Source organism: Eptesicus fuscus, chromosome 19, assembly GCF_027574615.1.
Source record: "Eptesicus fuscus isolate TK198812 chromosome 19, DD_ASM_mEF_20220401, whole genome shotgun sequence".
In the NCBI taxonomy this organism is placed as follows: Eukaryota; Metazoa; Chordata; class Mammalia; order Chiroptera; family Vespertilionidae; genus Eptesicus; species Eptesicus fuscus.
In genome coordinates, this window is record NC_072491.1 from 51,856,058 (window position 1) to 51,874,575 (window position 18,518).

At 41.2% G+C, this 18,518-nt stretch overlaps 1 pseudogene; it reads right to left on the reverse strand.

Annotated features, from left to right (window-relative positions):
* Positions 1 to 18,158: 18,158 nt before the first annotated feature.
* On the reverse strand, positions 18,159 to 18,305 carry LOC114230720 (small nucleolar RNA SNORA48; annotated as a pseudogene).
* Positions 18,306 to 18,518: the final 213 nt, after the last annotated feature.

Genomic DNA, 18,518 nt, shown 5'->3' on the forward strand with positions numbered 1-18,518 from the left:
CCTTAATGTCTAAAAAAAATGTAAAATGAAGGAAAGCAGAAGCCACAACTCTTTAAGAAAAGAATACTTTTGGAGGATGAATATCATCCTCTTTATCAGTTAGAGTCCTTTGGTTGCAAAGAATAGGGAAAACAAACTAACAACACCCCAAGCTGACTCCTCTAATTAGCGGTAGAGTGGATGCCAGGGGTCAGGATCTGAGAGTCCACTTTCCCTGAAGGTAACAGTCTTCATGGGGACAGGTGGAACCCTAACCAGAGAAAAGGTATTAGATGTGTGCCTTGTAAAATAAGGAGAACCATCCCTGTCTTGCAGTGTTTGGGCAGACTGAAGGGCTAGGTTACCGAATAGAAACTGCCTACGGCACCATAGATATTTAATAAGTTGTCGCTATGATGTTCATGATTGTCAGTATATTTAAACTTTGTAAGGGTGGGGACTGAGTAATGTATATATTCCTATCTTTTTCGGTGTTTGGCTTCGTAATTCAAGGGTAGATAAATGCTTGTGAAACAACAGCAAAACACAATGGAAACTAATTCAAGGTGATTGAACCCAGTGCAGCCACAGAAATGCTCCCATCGCCCTCTCTGCTCTGAGCTCACCGGGAGTGGGCACGAGGCTGCTCACTGTCGTTTCTCTATCTCCTGCCCCCTTCACAAAAGCACACGGGTGGACAGAGCTCAGGTCAGCAGAAGACCCTTGTGAATTTTTTTAAACGTTAACACCAGTGAGAGGAGGTGGTGGAGATCAGAGCCGTGCTAACAGATTTTAATTACTGCGGGTCACAGCCTGTTATGTGTTCTCTCTGCGTGGAGGCCCGAGGTGTTGATTTCTTTCCAAATCGAAGAGGAGCAGCTGCTTTGGAGGATTAGCTGATGTCATCTAATGTAGTCCTCTGATTTTCTGCTCATAGTCATCACGCACCTGGAAAACAATCCTAAAGGAATTATTAAAAGTTACTAATATATGAAAACTACTGTTAGAGTTGAATTAATTGTTTTGACCTGGTCTCAATTGATGACAAAGGAAGTTTGTGAAAAATGAAAAGCCATTGAATTTTTTAGGTGGTTGGAAGTGCAGTTACAGTTAAAGATATCTAGAGATATATCGAAAGTAGCAACACATGAAAAATAGTTAATTGACTGGCAGTTTGATGATTTTGCCATATTTCAACCTCTATAGATTAACACAAAAAATAAAATAAGAGGGTTGGATATGTCTTAATAGAGCCATCAAATGTGGTTTAGTTAAAAGGAAAGTTATTCCAAGAAGGCATGAGTGTCCCTTACTAACAATGGGGTCTGTGGGGTGCAGGTACTGCCCTGTATGTCAGAGTTGTTTTTGCAATTCGGAATGAAGACATCTTATTACTTCCTTTTAGATCAGTTATTAAAAAATGAAGAATGCTTAATCATTGTCTCCTTATTTGTGCCTATGGTTTTCTTTATGCCAAATGGAACTTGTACGTATTAGTAAGCAGTATCATTTACCCTGAAGCAAAGTGACTTATTTGAAATGAGCAGGTCTTATTGATGGCTTCATAATTGAGCTTTTCTGGAAATGAACTTGCTCTAATCATAAGAAGGGCTTGATAGAAACTTAATAAATCAAATCTTTATGTTAAATTGGTAATGTTGAACAAGTGTTTGCTGTCTTGGTGCCACTACTGTAACTCTTTCCTTCTCTCTGCGAGTTGATTTCCAGTCGAGTCCAAGGAGAACATTAGTGGGACACCATCAGGGGTTTGCTCAGTGCTTCAGTTCACAGCACTGGTGAGCCCTCATGGAGTGCCTGGAAGGGAAGCCCAGGAGAAGAGGGACTCTCTCACACTGTATCCCGTGGTGCCTATTCTATCTTATATTTCGAAAGAAGCCCCTCTGTGACACTGCAGTTGCCTAAGAACTTTGTTGTTTAGCTGGAAGGAGGTGGAATTAGGGAATAGAAAAGCCAAAAGCACTTTATTATACTGCCTTCCCAGATATTTCCTGTTAATTGTTTATTCACTGATCTGACCCTCTGAACTTCCTCCACTCCTATCCTGCTTTATTATCAAACTAGAGGCCCGGTGCATGAAATTCATGCATGGGGGAGTGTGTGTGTCCCTCAGCCCAGCCTGCACCCTCTCTAATCTGGGACCCCTTGAGGGATGTCCGACTGCCTGTTTAGGCCTGATCCTACCGGGATCGGACATCCCTCTCACAATCCAGGACTTCTGGCTCCCAACTGCTCACCTGCCTGTCTTCCTGATTTCCCCTAACCGCTTCTGCCTGCCAGCCTGATCACCCCCTAACCACTCCCCTGCCAGCCTGATAGCCCCTAACTGCCCTCCCCTGCAGATCTGCTCACCCCTAACTGCCCTCCCCTGCAGGCTTGATCGCCCCCAACTGCCCTCACTTGCAGGCCTAGTCCCTCCCAACTGCCCTCCTCTGCTGGCCATCTTGTGGTGGCCATCTTGTGTCCACATGGGGGCAGCCATCTTTGATCACATGGGGGCAGCCATCTTGTGTGTTGGAGTGATGGTCAATTTGCATATTACTCTTTTATTAGATAGGATTAGTAAATGTAGGTAGTGCTGTTTAAAATTAACTTTTTATTAACATATTACAGATGTCCCCCTATTCCATCCCCACCTTTACCCCCCTCCATTCAGCCCCCATCCCACCCCAGGCCTTCACCACACTACTGTCTGTGACCATGGCATATATGCATGTATGTTCTTTGGTTAATCTCTTCCTGTCCCCTTCTCCTCTGAGATCTGTCCATCTGTTCCATGCATTCATGCCTCTGGACCTATTTTGTCAGTTTATTTTGCTCATTAGATTCCACATATGAGTGAGATCATGTGCTCTTTGTCTTTCTCTGACTGGCTTATTTCGCTTAGCATAATAATCTCCAAAAAGCTATTTCATAAAAAATGCAATTTGACAGAAACATTAGCCTTGAGTTCAACTATATACAATAGAATCTCATTCTACTTTTTCTCATCTTGATGGACTCTTCCTTTTTTAACAAAACTGCTTCCTAACTCCCAGGCTAAGCAATTCCACCTACCTTTTCAGGAATTCAGTTCAGCAAGCAGAGAGCAATATGCAGATTGGGAGCAATGCTGCCTCCTGGGCAGGAGAGGAATTGCCCATAGATTCACTACTTGGATTTATTTAGAATGTGCAGGAAATGGTCTCTTTGGAAAGAGGATTCCAAAAATGACTGCATACATATATATTAATTCTTACATCAAAATTTAAGAAAATCTTTGTGATGAACTGTTTCAGATGGACACGAAGAGAGAGCAAATAGTGAACTTGTATCAATCAAGTAAAAAATTACCAAGATTTTCTTCTATTCCTTTTATTTCTTTTTTTCATCTTTGCTGAAATCTTTTAAGAGGAAATCTCAGCTATCATTTAAATTATTTTTACATACTTAAGTATCTCGAAAAGCTTTTCTGCCATAAGTATAATTCTATGGTTACACTTAATTTTAATAACAGTGTATTGGTATCATCTAATACGTGGTCTATAGTCACATTTTTATGATTGTCTCAAAAGTGTCTTTTTACAGTGTCTTTGTTTGGGACTCAAACATGGTCCACACAGTCTGTTCAGTTTTATGTGCTCAAATCTCTTGATCGGGGGCAGACCTCCGTTTTTTATTTTAAATTCCCACCATTGAGTCACTGCAGTCACTGGGTCAATTGTCTTGTGACCTTTCTTACATTCTGATGTGGCTGCTTCCATGTGATCACTTGTTTCTGTGTTTCCTATAAATGGACCAGGATAATCACCTCAAAGAATAATCCATATATATTCAGTTGAATTAAAAGCACAGCTGTATTTACTCATATGTGGTAGAGATCAGTTGTGAAACCAAGACAAGGAAGAATTTATAAAAGCAAACTCCACAGCAGCCCAAGGAACAGTGAAATATTATTTTTTTGTCCATGGGCAAGCCAATTAGTTAAAATGTATCAGGAGGAACAATTTCTTTGAAGCAAACGGGCATTTATCAGGGACTGGCCATTGTCAGGGAAGGTAACTTTAGTTACTTATGAGATTTCTGTGCCTGAGTGATGTGTTTTATTTCTGGGTATGGCGATTGCTGAACTCTCTTCCTTGGATAAGCTAAGACTGCACCATTTCTATGTTATGGTGACTTTGCCCTCCTTTAGGTCAAAGTCAGCTGAGTGATCCAAGATGGCTTCAGTCTCTTTGATGTCGAAGCATCAGCTGCTGTAAACCTAACATAGTGGCCCTGCAGTGGTTTTTAGGCACTTGCATATCATTCAGTAGAAAAGGCAAGAGGTCTGAGGACAACCATAAATATAAAAAGAAATATTTAGAATACCACCTTAGTTTTTCATTGGTTTAGAACCAGCAGGAATACAAGTTTCCTGGATCAGTTTGGTCAAAATTCAAAACTATATGCACCCCCTCACCCCCAGTCAACAAGTCCACCTTTCCCAAAGTGTTTACACAGGATGAGTTATTGTATTGATGCAGGACTTGGTTGGCCTGTAAATAGTGAGGGACACTTTTATTAGCTGGGGCTATTGCAGGCAACAAATGTTTGCGGGTTGGGTGGGCTTCTAAAGTTTAATCTCTTTCATTGTCATTGGGTTATGGTCAACTCTAAATTGTGGGTCACATTCCAGGCGGAGGAAGAAATCCTCCAGATATCTGGTGTCTTGGATCTTTTCTGATCAGTTACCATGTCAGGCTCCCCACCAAAAATGTGAGATGGGGAGGGAGGAATTTCAGTCCTTGGAAAGGCAGTATGATCTTGTCAAAGTGTAGGCCTTATTTCGAAGTCATTAGCATGCCTTTAGCCCATCTAATTATATAGGAAAAATCCTCCCTTGGGTGTATATTGACAGGACATAAAGATAATCGGGTGGTACCAGTTACTGCCGAACTGTAATTGGTCTAATTGAGGAGAACAAATATTCTCCATAGATTTAACAAATCATGTAATGGTTCTCAATTGATTTATGACAAAATGGTTGAGTTATAACTTTCATTATTAGTCACCTGACCCTTTCTATCCTTGCCATCCCATGGAGGACCTTGAGGCTCCGGATGTATAACTAACAGCACTAATTGTGGGAGGCCTAGAGTTCAATTGAGCCACGTGCCATTAGTTAATACTTTTTAGAAGGGTCTGGGCCAGATAAGAAATTCCACAACCGGCATGTGGGCAGCTATGGCAATTTACAATATATAATTGTTTGCTTTATTTCTGTGAATTTCCTGCTTCTGGAGGGTTTTAGGGATCCCAAGATTGGATATGCAGTGGGGAGAGGTATTCAGTAAGTTTGCATTGGGAAGTATCAATCCATGTTCTGGAGTTTAAGAGCAGCATTCCTGGTTAGAAACACTTAAATTGGTCTTTTTCAATGTAGTTCTAAGACTGACCTTCATTGGTGTATTTCTGTGTATTGTACAGTGGCCTATTCTCTGGAATCTCTTTAGAAAATGTGCTTTGTACCTGCTGGACTCAGTATGTGATACTAAGCTTTTAAAACACAGTATTAACTGTCCTGATTTTAAATACCATTAGTACATAACTTTTAAACACAGTGCTTTTATTATATACCCCTAGTTTAAAGACAACAAACTGCAAAAACAAAAAAACAAAACAAAACCCAAAAACCCAACACAAAACAAAATAAAAACAATGACCTAGAAAATGAAACCTTGAGTCTTGAATACTTACCAATTGTTTCTTGTTTGTATAGCATAACTGTGGAAATTCTGGAACCATTTCGTATATGCAGCAGGATTGAGAAACTAAGTACATATAATCTTATTGTTGGGAACTGGGAGGTGCAAATATGTATTGTAGAAGGTAGGAAAGAACATATGGTATTAGAATGGAATTATAGATATAAGAAATATATACACATTCCCAATTCATGACTTAAACACATACTATATTTATAATACAAGTCTGTATTTCTTAGTTCTGTCTACTAAATAGAAGCAATTACACCCTGATACAGTGAGCACAGCCAGCATCCATGTTCTGGTTTTGAAATAAAATTTTCCATTAAATTCTTGAGCAGGGTGATCTTGTCAAGATATAGGCCACATTTATATGTGGCCATCATGGGGCAACCATCTATAATAATAAAAGCATAATATGCTAATTAGACCGGATGTCCTTCCTTCCAGACAAAGCCGCAGCAGGCACTGGGCCTCTAGTCTAATTATAAGATTCCCTAAGATTATGTGTGTGTGTGTGTGTGTGTGTGTGTGTGTGTGTATGTGTGTGTGTGTGAAGACATAACTTTATTGATATAATTGTAGAGATCACATAGTCTGGATAGCTTTAAGAAAACCATGCCATGGTTTCTGAATAGTTTAGAGACATGGTTGACAGCTGGGCCTCGTCTGAGCACTTTCAAACCTGATACAAAGAGGAGGAATCTGAAGATCTCTCTGTAGCTCCTGTGGGTGGCCCCAGACAGTGGATGACTTTGCATCTCCCTGGAGACCCAAGAGCCAGTGTACCAGTGGTCAGTGTGAGACCATACTAGATTACAGCTTTTCACATCCATAAGCAACACACTCAGGGAGCAGACTCAGTGAGCACCAAAGCCCCACTGAAGCAAGTTGTGCCCCATAAGGGTGTCTCTTGCACAACAGATCTTCCAATATAGACACAACTGGTCATCACAGCCAATTGGCCTGGAGGTCAACTCCTCCCACTGACACCAACAGCAATCAAGGCTCAACTACAACAAAACTGTGCACACAGCCCAGAAAAGGGTGTACCAAGGGTGTCCAACTCAGGTGATCGGGGAGGCTGAGCCACTGGGTTCAGCCTCCCCTATAGGACACCTACTACACAAGGCCACTCTATCAAGGAGACTTAGCAGCTACCCAATACATAGAAACAAACACAGAGAAGCAGCTAAAATGCAGAGAAAAAGAAACATGTCACAAATGAAAGAAATGGAAGAAAGCAAACTACTGGATATAGTGTTGAAAACCACAGTTATAAGGTTACTCAAGAATCTTCTAGAAACCGCTGAGGAACTTAGTGAGACTTTCAAGGATCTTAGTGAGAATGCCAAAAAAAAAAAAAAAAAAAAAAAAAAAGGGAAAAGAACCAGTCAGAAATTAAGCATACACTGACTGAAATAAAGAATAATATACAGGGATTCAACAGTAGATTAGAGGTTCCTGAGAATCAAATCAATGATTTGAAATATGAGGAAGCAAAAAACACCCAACCAGAAGAGCAAAAAGAAAAAAGAATCCAAAAATATGAAGATAGTGTAAGGAGCCTCTGGGAGAACTTCAAGTGTACCAACATATGAATTATGGGGGTTCCAGAAGAAGAGAGAGAGCAAGATACTGAAAACCTATTTGAAGAAATAATGACAGAAAACTTCCCCTATCTGGTGAAAGAAATAGACTTATAAGTCCAGGAAGTACAGAGAACCCCAAACAAGAGGAATCCAAAGAGGACCACACCAAGACACATCATAATTAAAATGCCAAGGGCAAAAGACAAAGAGAGAATCATAAAAGCAGCAAGAGGAAAACAGTTAGTTACCTACAAGGGAGTACCCATATGACTGTCAGCTGATTTCTCAACAGACACTTTGCAGGCCAGAAGGGAGAGGCAAGAAATATTCAAAGTGATGAATAGCAAGAACCTACAACCAAGAATACCCTACCCAGCAAAGCTATCATTTAGAACTAAAGGTCAAATAAAGAGCTTCACAGACAAGGAAAAGCTAAAGGAGTTCATCACCACCAAACCAGTATTATTTGAAATGTTGAAGGGTATTCTTTAATAAGAGGAAGAAGAAGAAAAAGAAAGATAAAAAATATGAACAACAAAGTGACAACAAATACATATCTATCAACAAGTGAATCTAAAAATCAAATGAATAAAAAATCTGATGAACAGAATAAACTGGTGAATGGAATAGAATCAGGGGCATGGAAATGGAACAGACTGATGATTCTAAGAGGGAAGGGGGTGTGGGAAATGTGAGAAAAGATTAGACAAAGATCTTATATACATATATGCATTACCTATGGACACAGACAATAGGGTGGCCAGGGCCTGGATGGGGTGGGAACCGGGTGGAGGGGAGCTTTGGGAGGAAAAAAGAGGGACATCTGTAATAATCGCAACAATCAAGATTAACGAAAAATTTAACTATAAAAATGATTTAAATTATACATACTTTATTGCAATTGTAAACAAATAAAAAATTTGAAAATTATTTAAGATTATGACAAAAGCATAAAAATTATACTCAGATCAACCTTTTTATAAATGATGATTTATAAGCTCCTTTGTTTACCAATAGAAATAGCTTTGTATGTCTGCATTTAAGCATACACAAATATACATAAAATTAGGTAGGTGTTTAACATTTAAAAAACGTTAGCCACACCAGCATGACCAGGTCAGATGTATCCTCGCTGGATGTGATACGAAGATAGAACACATTCACCATTTGGTATAACAGTATGTTTTTGCAACTACTGTATCATCTCCATTAGCTTAGGAATATTATCCAAACTTATGAAGTTTTTCTGCATTTATACGTCTAATATTAAAAGCTCTTCAAATTTTATTTGAAAGGACTAAAGTTCTACTTAAAGAAAGACAAATTTGCAAGCCTGGTATAAAATGACCTTTATTTTCTTTTTATCTTGTAACTTAGCAACCAAATCTGCTAATATGATTCACGGTTAAACTTGCTCTCTTTTTTTATTTTTTACAAGTTAAATTTTTTTTGGTGACACTGCTTAATAAAATTATGTAGGGTTCTAAGTATACAATTGTGTGCCCACCAACCAAGGTCAAATAAACCTGTTCTTTTTCTTTCTTACCTTATACATTTCAGCTTTCTCAAGTTCTTAAAGGGTGAGCATTTTAAAAGTATTTTTTTTACTTTCTTTTCTTAGAGTTTTTTTCCCTAGGCTAGTTTAGATAAGGACTTTCCAGTCTTTATAAACTAATCATAATAGGAGTTCCCTTCAAAATAAGCCAATCAGTGAAAGAGAAATACCACATGATCTCACTCATTTATGGATAATAAAGAACATTATAACCTGATGAAAAAAAGATTGATACAGAGGCAGAGAAGCATCGAACAGACTGTCAAATTACAGTGGGAGGGCTGGGTAGGGGAGAGTGAGGTAAGAGATCAACCGAAGGACTTGTATGCATGCATATAAGCATAACCAATGGACACAAGACACTGGGGGGTAAGGGCATCTATGGGAATGGGGTGGTGGGGCAATGGGGGGATATGGACACATGTAATACCTTAATCAATAAAAAAATTGAAAAAAAAAAACAAAAACAAAAAACAAATTGAGAAAATTTAGGCTCTAATTTGTTAATAGTCTCTGGAAAAGACAAAGGTACAATATGCTTGTTTAGAACATAGTTCACATGCAATAAAAGAACTTATCACATTCTTGGGAGATATTGGGACCCCTCTCATACTATGCGGTCTTTTCTGTAGTATTTTTCTGGTAGCACCGGAGCCACAGTAGGCTTTAGGAAATTCTAGGCCTGAAGCTCTTACTTATTTTGAACTCCCTAATGGTCAGGCCCCGATCTGCTCCCAGGATCCCCGCTCATGCTCACTTCCTGTGGCAGGCCCTGCCTCACTTCAGGGGCGGAGTCCCTCTCAGAGCCGCGCCTGTCCTGGTGCTGGCCCAGTACAGCAGTCCTGCCCTGTCCCCTCACAACCTTCTTAGGACTGGGTGCAGGCCCTGAATCATAACCACCATGGCCTTGAACTTCCTTTCTATTGGTCAGTCACACCTCCATCCTGGGGCCACCTTTCTTGTCCTCTGAGTCCTGGACCACCGTGCTGGGCTATCTCTTCTGTCCTGTGACCATGAGGGCAGGTACCATTTTTGTCTTGGTCCCTGGCACATAGTAGGTGCTCAATAAGTCGTTTGTGTTTTTTTTGAGGCTAAGATCTGCTCTAGTTGTCTTGCCCTGACTGGTCCATCTCCTCTGATTCTGGCTGTCTGAGCTCTGACCTCGCTCCGCTCATGGATCCCCAGTGCTGATGTAAAATTTAGTTGGAGCACCACACCAATTGTTATTCATAGGAGTACTGAGCATTTTTCACCAGCAAAATGTCTCCCAATTTTAGTTAATTAATCAACCACAGATTTGTGTGGAGGTGACTGTAAAATCTGAGGTATGATGATAAATCATTGCAAAGAAGCACAACAGGAGAAGATAAATGTGAGGATCCTTTCAGATGGACTGTCTGAGGAAGTCAGCCCCAGGGGCAAGTGCTGTCCCCCACAGTCCCACTGGTTAGCTTTGCCCAATGAGTCGGGATGCCTGGGTTCAAGCTTGAACCCACCAATGAGTGCCTGAGGGTCTCGGCAGGTTTATTGACCTGTCATCTCAGTTTCCCTGTATGTGGAATGGGGGCTATGATCACATCTACATCAGAGAGTCATGAAGATCAAATGACACGTAGAACACCAAATACTGTGCTTGGCACATGGTAAGGACAGGGATTGCATACTGAAATGGTAATACTTTGCATATATGGGTTAAATAAAATATATTATTGAAATAAAAAATAAGCCACAAGCACATCATTCACTTCCACATAACATTTTTGAAAGCTTGAACTGAGAAAAACTTTTCACTGTTTATTATTTATTTACTAGAGGCCCAATGCATGAAATCTGTGCAAGAGTAGGCCTTCCTTCCCCCAGCTGCCGGCACCGGCTTCCCTCTGGCACCCGGGACCCAGGCTTCCCTCACAACCCCAGCTTCATCTGGAAGGACATCTGGTCTAATTAGCATATTATGCTTTTATTATTATAGATTTATTTACTTATTTATTTATAATTTATCTTTATTGTTGAAAGTATTACAGATGTCCTCCCTTCTTTCCCCAATTTACTCCCTCCATCCCCCTGCCCAGGTCTTCCCCACACTATTGTCTGTGTCCATGGGTTATGCATTTATGCATATAAATTCTTTGGTTAATCTCTCTCCATCCCCTGACCCCCGCCTTGCCTCTGAGATTTGTCAGTCTGTTCCATGCTTCTATGTCTCTGAATCTATTTTGTTCAACAGTTTATTTTGTTCATTAGATTCCACATATGAGTGAGATCATGTGCTATTTGTCCTTCTCTGACAGGCTTATTTCACTTAGCATAATACTCTCCAGGTCCCTCCATGCTGTCTCAAAGGGTGAGAGATCCTTCTTTTTTACTATATAAATATTCAAACTCTTTTTCCTCTAGTGCATGAGTCCATCATTTTCAAGTTTTTATTTTGATCATTATAACCTCAATAAATGAACCTATTTCATTGCCATCAAAAGAAAAAACACACCCTTATTACACTGTAGAATCAAAAGGGATTCAGAATAATTATTCATACAAGCTAGGTCTGCAAGGCAATTAGAAAAGCAATCCACTTTCATTTTTACTGTGTCTGCAAAATCCCTCCTCTGTCTCTGCTGTGTTAGCTCTGTGCTCCCAAATATGAAAAATGGAAATAATCTAACTTTCAAATAGAAAATGAGAGAGAGAGGAGAGCTGCCTACAAAAATTGAATATGTCTAAAATCAAGTGCATTATTCTGGGCATATCTTACTTCAGTCTTTCCCTCCTAACCTGTCTCATCATTTGAGAATCAAATGAACTCACTGGACCATTTTGATTTGTTGAGCAATTTGAGGCTAAATTGGGAAGTCGATGATGCTGGCTTCTAGCCCCCTTTTTTTTGTCCTCTCCTATTGCCACGTGGGGAGGAGCCCCCATCAGGTGAAACACTCAGTCCCTCCTCCGCCCCCTACCTCAGAGTGCCTCCCACCCACAAATCCAAAGTTACCGTGCCTTTAATCCTCATCATTTTAGTAGGTACTAGACTAGCAATTCAAATAAGTAAGTTTGTTCTGAGAAGTCAATGGCTTTTTCCTATTGAAGGGCAGTAATTCCTTATTTTAGATGGCATTTTAGAGAGTGAAAATACTTTTTTATGCACTATTTGTCATCTATGGGAAATTAGTGAGCAGATAGTTTGTTCCTTATGTTGCAGAGGAAGAAACTGAGAGGTTAAATGACTTTATCAAGGTTAGGTACATAATTAGGAGATAATCTTAATTTTTTATTCTAGATCTTTCCCTGATACTATAATTGCCCTGGCCATGGGTAATATAGTATCTCCCACCAAAGAAGAGAGTGTAATTTCAGAAACTATATTAGACCCATGGAGGGTTGTAATATTGAAAAATCTTCTCGTTGCCACAACTCTCAAATCATATCACATTGTTAATGTCTTTTGCTTTTACTGGTTATTCTTATTTAGCAGTGTGCACAGCAATTACCTGTGATGTTGAAACTTGCAGTCCATTTTGGACTGAATAAACTAAAGCTTCCAGTAGATGGGAAAATTGATAGTTTAAAAAAGTCTACTGGTGACTATTAGGCCCATCCCTGGTTAAAAAACATTAGCGCAGACCCTGACCACTAAGTAATTTTTTCCTCATCTGTGGCACAGGGCTTAGGTAACCTTCACCTAACCTCGGTCAAACTCATGGTGGAGCCAGATACTCCAGCACCTTTCCTAGGTATGATACAAAGTGAATGACAGTGGACCAGGTGTTTTGTAATCAATTCAGCCATGTAACTCATCCAACACCAAGGCTGCCTCCCAGCATCCCACTATTAACAAGTTAAGGGATGGGGTTTACTCTATGGATTTCTAGGACAGCAGGACGGCTCCCATGGAAACAATTTGGAAGTTACATATTTCTATAGTTTTAGAACACTGAGCTAATTTAGAAGACTAAAGAATTGTTAGACAGAGGCCAGGGTGCTAAAAACTGCAATTGGATGAGACTGAGAATTAATATAACACCGTACTTTCATTTCCTTTGCTTTCCCCAATGAAGGCATTGCTCTTTATTACTCCTCTTTAAATGAACGAATGCTACTTATTTCAGAGAATAGTAGTGTGTTATTGTATCAGGTATCTAACGCCATGTAACAAATTAGAAAACGTTTATTGGCTTAAAACAACAACTTTATTTGCTTATGATTCAGTGAGTCATCAATTTGGGCAGTTCTTGTAATGGTCTTTCCTGGTCCTTCACTTGGCTGCCATCTTCTGGCGGCTTACCTGGGACTGGGCTGTCTAAGGTGGCTTTACCACGAGAGGTGGTGAGCAGGCTGTCGAGGGGTGCTCTGCTCCACCCCAATGTGCTCCCCAGTGGGCCGCATTCACACTGTGATCTGAAGGATCCAGTTGGAGTCAAAAGCGAGCGCATGTGCAAGTGCTTTTTAAGTGTTTGCTCATCTCACACTTGCTAATATCCCACTGGCCAAAGCAAGTCAAGTGGCCACGCCCACATGCACAGGGTGGAGAAGAAAACTTCACCTTTTGATCCAAGGTGAAGTGAAGTGACATTGCAAGGGTGCACGCTGTCAGGACTGAGTGGGATTATTGAGGTCGTCTTTGCCAATGACCTACCACAGAGAGGAAAAATTGTTATGTGTTTATTGAAAATTGTATCCTAATAATAATAATAATAATAATAATAAACAAGCAGAGAGGAACAGAGTAGATTATGAAATGAGTTGAAACATTTATTCTAAGCATCAAGCTAATAAAAAGTTCTTTATTATTTTACTTATTTACTTATTTTTAGAGAGAGAAGAAGGGAGAGAGAGACTTTGATTTGTTGTCCCTCTTAGTTATGCATTCATTGGTTGCTTCTTGTATGTGCCCTGACCGGGGATTGAACCCACAACCTTGGCATATCAGAACGATGCTCTAACCAACTGAGAATTATGCCAATACAAGGTTTGAATAGACACTTGTTTATGCCAATACAAGGTTTGGCCAATACAAGATTTGCCAATACAAGGTATGCCAATACAAGGTTTGAATAGACACAAGGTTTGAATAGACACAAGGTTTGAATAGACACAAGGTTTAAATAGACACAAGGTTTAAATAGACACAAGGTTTGAAAACTTATTTTTGGCCAATACAAGGTATGCCAATACAAGGTTTGAATAGACACAAGGTTTGAATATTCTTCCTCTCTCTGAAATCAACTGAGCTACACACATACAAATTTAAATAAACATTTTTAAGTTATCATATGTCACTCTATCCAAATCTCGCTTTTTTCCCAAAGTGGTTTTCTCTACTGAGAAACATTATGTTAAACATCAATTTAAATATTTAAGCCCTAAGGCACACAGGTCATGAATTGTATTAATTTGCTCAAAGTGAGAGTTTGCATAAATGCCCAAACATAATTTCCATCTTAGACTACTTTGTCATAATTATGAAACAACTAGAGGCCCAGTGCACGAAATTCGTGCACTGGTAGGATCCCTAGCAGTTGCCGGCTGCTGGCCGGGTAGTCCCTCCCCTCCCCCTGGCCACCTGCCGCCACCACCAGCCTGGGCCTTCCTCTTCTCCCGGCCAGCCCTTCCCCCTGGTTGAACTCCCGGACAACTCCTGGTCAAGGGGACAATTTGCATACTACACTTTTATTATATAGGATATGAAAAGACAAGTGGGTCTCTTGCGCAAGCTGGGAACGTGTCGCAGGGTAGTGCTCTGACTGTGAGAAGAGCAGCATTTACTAGTGAAACCTCCATCGGAGTAATGAGGCACATTGATCCTGGGCAGGGCTGCAGGTGTCATTCTGAATTTAATCTGATCTTTCGATTCTTCTCTGACTGTGACACATTCATGGACGAGGGTTTGATGTGTCCTGCCCGTGTTTCTGTTAATTGCACACCTGGCAGCTAATTTGAGAGATATTTAAGAACAACACAGGCAGGGGAAATACTTGATCTTGCTATAAAGAACGAAGTACATGACCAGAGAGAGCTCATTAATGGCATTGGTCAGGTTAACTAGAACCTTCCACACGCCCACAAACGTCATCATGTTATAGTTGCACTATGACTGGGCATGCTTGAAGACCACTCGTTAGGATATGTTGTTTAAAAGAACTGTTTAAAAAAACGATAACTTCAGTAAGATTTATATGTTCAATAATCTTCACCAGGACTTCAACTCAGCCCTTGGAGAATTCTCTTCATCTTGTGAAATGGGTTTTTATTTGGTTTCCATTGTATAAGAAAAGAAGCTGAGACCCAAATAAGCTGGCTAAGGTCAATCAGGGGCTACCATGTGGGGGAGGAAACACCTATGGGAAATTTTATGGGAGTCACTACCTAACTGTACTCATGGTAGTCGACTTTGGAAATAAAAATACTACACAAATCCACTCAACCAGCGTGGCTCAATGGTTGAGCGTCGTCGACCTATGAACCAGGAGGTCACGGTTGGATTCCAGGTCAGGGCACATGCCCAGGTTGTGGGCTGGATCCCCAGTGTGGGGTATGCAGGAGGCAGCCGATCAAAGACTCTCTCTCATCATTGATGTTTCTATCTCTCTTTCCCTCTCCCATCCTCTCTGAAAATCAATAAAAATATTTTTTAAAATACTACAAAAATCCCCCTTTCTTCCTCTGTGCTTCCCAAGCTCTGATGTCATCTGTTGGTGTCTCTGGTTTTCCTCTTTCCTGCTTCCTCCACACCTCAAACCCCACTTCAGTCCATCTTATCCGTTCATTCCCTTCATGGCTCCCTGCACCTGCCCCTTAACTAACCCGGCCATGGTTTTTGGGTAACGATTAGTTCACTGCTAGAAACTTCCCTGCATCTTCAGTTTTTCTTTACTTCTTCAGTGGGAATGTGGCTTCCACAAAGGACACTGTAGATATAGAAACATAGATATGGATAGACAGACAGACAGATGACTGCTGCCTTCTTTTGCAATTCTGAGAACTCAGAAAGGTCAGGCTGTTCTCTGCATGTCGGCGATTTCCCGTCATTGCTGTACCGGGACGGTGTGTCCTGGCTGCTGCTCACACGACTCTCCGCAGGTTTCCTTCTAGCTCCCACGGAATAATTAGCAACCCTAATATCCACACGGCGCACGAGGCGCTGAGTCACCGTAGTTCCTTACTGCGTTCCTTGCTGCCTGCCAGGGACCATCGCCTCCCTAGTACTGCTCATCTTCCTGCTCAAGATCCTGGACTTGGCCACTAGCAGCCCAGCTCCATCTCCCAGAGCGCCAGCCTGTTTTAACCTGACACTTACCTGGCACCCGCTGAACCTGCTCTTACCTTCCTCCCGGACAGGCCTTGCCTCCCCTCTCCCCCCTACGCTGCCAGCTGGCACAGGAACCAGGCAGATCAGAAGGTCCACGTCTCAGCCTTCCTCCCCCACATGGTAGCCCCTGGTTGACCTTAGCCAGCTTACTTGGGTCTCAGCCTCTTTTCTTGTGCAACAGAAACCAAATAAAAACCCTTTTCACAAGATGAAGAGAATTCTCCAAGATTGAGTTGAAGTCCTGGTGAAGATTATTGAACTTATAAATCTTATTGAAGTTATCATTTTTTTAAACAGTTATTTTAAACAACGTATCCTAACGAGTGGTCTTCAAGCATGCCCAGTCATAGTGCAACTATAACATGATGACATTTGTGGGTGTGTGGAAGGTTCTAGTTAACCTGACCAATGCCGTCTGCTATCCAGGCTTGGATGGCTCCCTGAGTTACTATCTGGAAGCCGCCTGGGCACATGGATTTAGGGACGCCCTGGCCTTTCTGTCGTCCCACATCTCAGTGTGCACCTGTGGTCCCTGCTTCTGCTCCTGGGTCACAGAGTGTTGCCGAAGAAAGTCATTCGGTGGTGAAATGGTCCTCCCACCTCAGATGAACGGTGTCTGATTCCATGGGGCTTCTTACCACTGCTCACTTCTTTTCCTGTTTGCTCCACAGACCACTCTCCCTGAGTTGCCATCCCTCTCTCCCCACGCTCCAGGCAGCCCCCTCCCTCATCCTCAGACCAACTGATCTCATGAACAGACGTGTGTGTGTGTTACTGGACTAAAAGCTTTCCCCAAAGACGGCAGTAAAGGGGCATGGAACAAGTGTTGGCAAAGAAAGGGACAGCTGCAGGTGCAAAACTTATAGCTTTGTGCTACATCCAGGGTTGTGGATCCCTAACAGGACATCTGAGTCTATTCTACTCAGAAGATCACCAGCTTACGTCATCATACTTAGGCTGCCAGAATAACGAAAAATCAAATTTCTTGGTTCTTCTCCCCGCCCCCCACTCTTTTTTTTCTTCAAGTCATAGGCATGAGCTTTATATTTCCCTCTATCTAATCCCAGGGCATGAAGTTAGAGCCAGCAGTTTACACATTACAAATGAGTCTTCTGTTGCATTTTTATCACCTCAGTCATATCTCACGTCAAAGTTTGATTACACTCTGTCACATGCCAGAGATTTTGCAAATTGAGCATTGGTAAAGTTGCCCGTGCAAAATGTACCATAAATCAGATGGAAAGACTCAAGATACAACTTAGTAACATTATTTTTAATTTAAAAACTATGCATGAGTAAACATGGTTGTAATGAGATGCAGCTTGTGTAGGGACACTAACTGATTTATAAAAATCTTTTGGCTTATTAGTAGATTCTCAGGGAAGGGCTTGCAGCTTTCTTTTATTTTTAACTAGAGGCCCGGTGCACAAATTTGTACACAGGTGGGGTCCAGCTGGCCTGCCCTGATGGGGGCCGATCGAGGCCGGCCTGGTGCAGGGGGATGATGCAGGAGGTTGGCCGGCCAGCCCTGCAGGAGGTGGGGCGGGGGGGCAATTGGGGGCCTAATCGGCCTGGTTGGCTGCCACAGTGTGTGTCATAGCAACCGATCGTTCTGATGTCTTGGCTCTTAGATATATAGATTATAGGCTGTCAGAATAAGGGAAGGCTGAGGTTTCACTGCACCTTCGGAAGGATTTTAAGGTGACCCACTGAAACTGACTCTGTGTTTCTAATGTGTGTGCTAAAGAAATACAGGAATGGGGCCGGGGACTCCTGGAATGGGGAAGGTAGGAAAGTACTATTGGGGTTAGTAGAGTAAGGCTAACTGCAAGAAGTAAAACTTTTAGAAACTCACTTGTTAAATATTCACTTGACAGAAAACAAACTATGTTAATTTTGATTTCCTTAGGGAAAAGGGCAAAAAGCACAACTAGTTTATTTATTTATGTATGTATTTATTTATTTATTTATTTTTTATTTTTATTTTATGTGCCTCAGGCATGAAACAGCTCTGGCCACCGACACAGGCATCAAGCTAGGATGAACTAAGGACTGTACATCTGCTTTGCCCCTGATTGATATAAGAGCAACACCATCAATCAGGTGTCTCCTGTATTTATTTTTTAAAGAAAAAGATAAAAGTTTGGAATTTCTCTGTTTAAAAAAATTTTTTTAAATCTTTTTATTGAATGTATTACAGATGTCCCTCCCTCCCCCCATTGACCCCTCCTAGCTCACTCCTGCCCCCTGCATGGGTTATGCATATATGCAAAGCACAACTAATTTAAATGAATGATGAGAGTGGGCATAGTAATAATAAAACAAGCATGCAATGCAGGTTATAG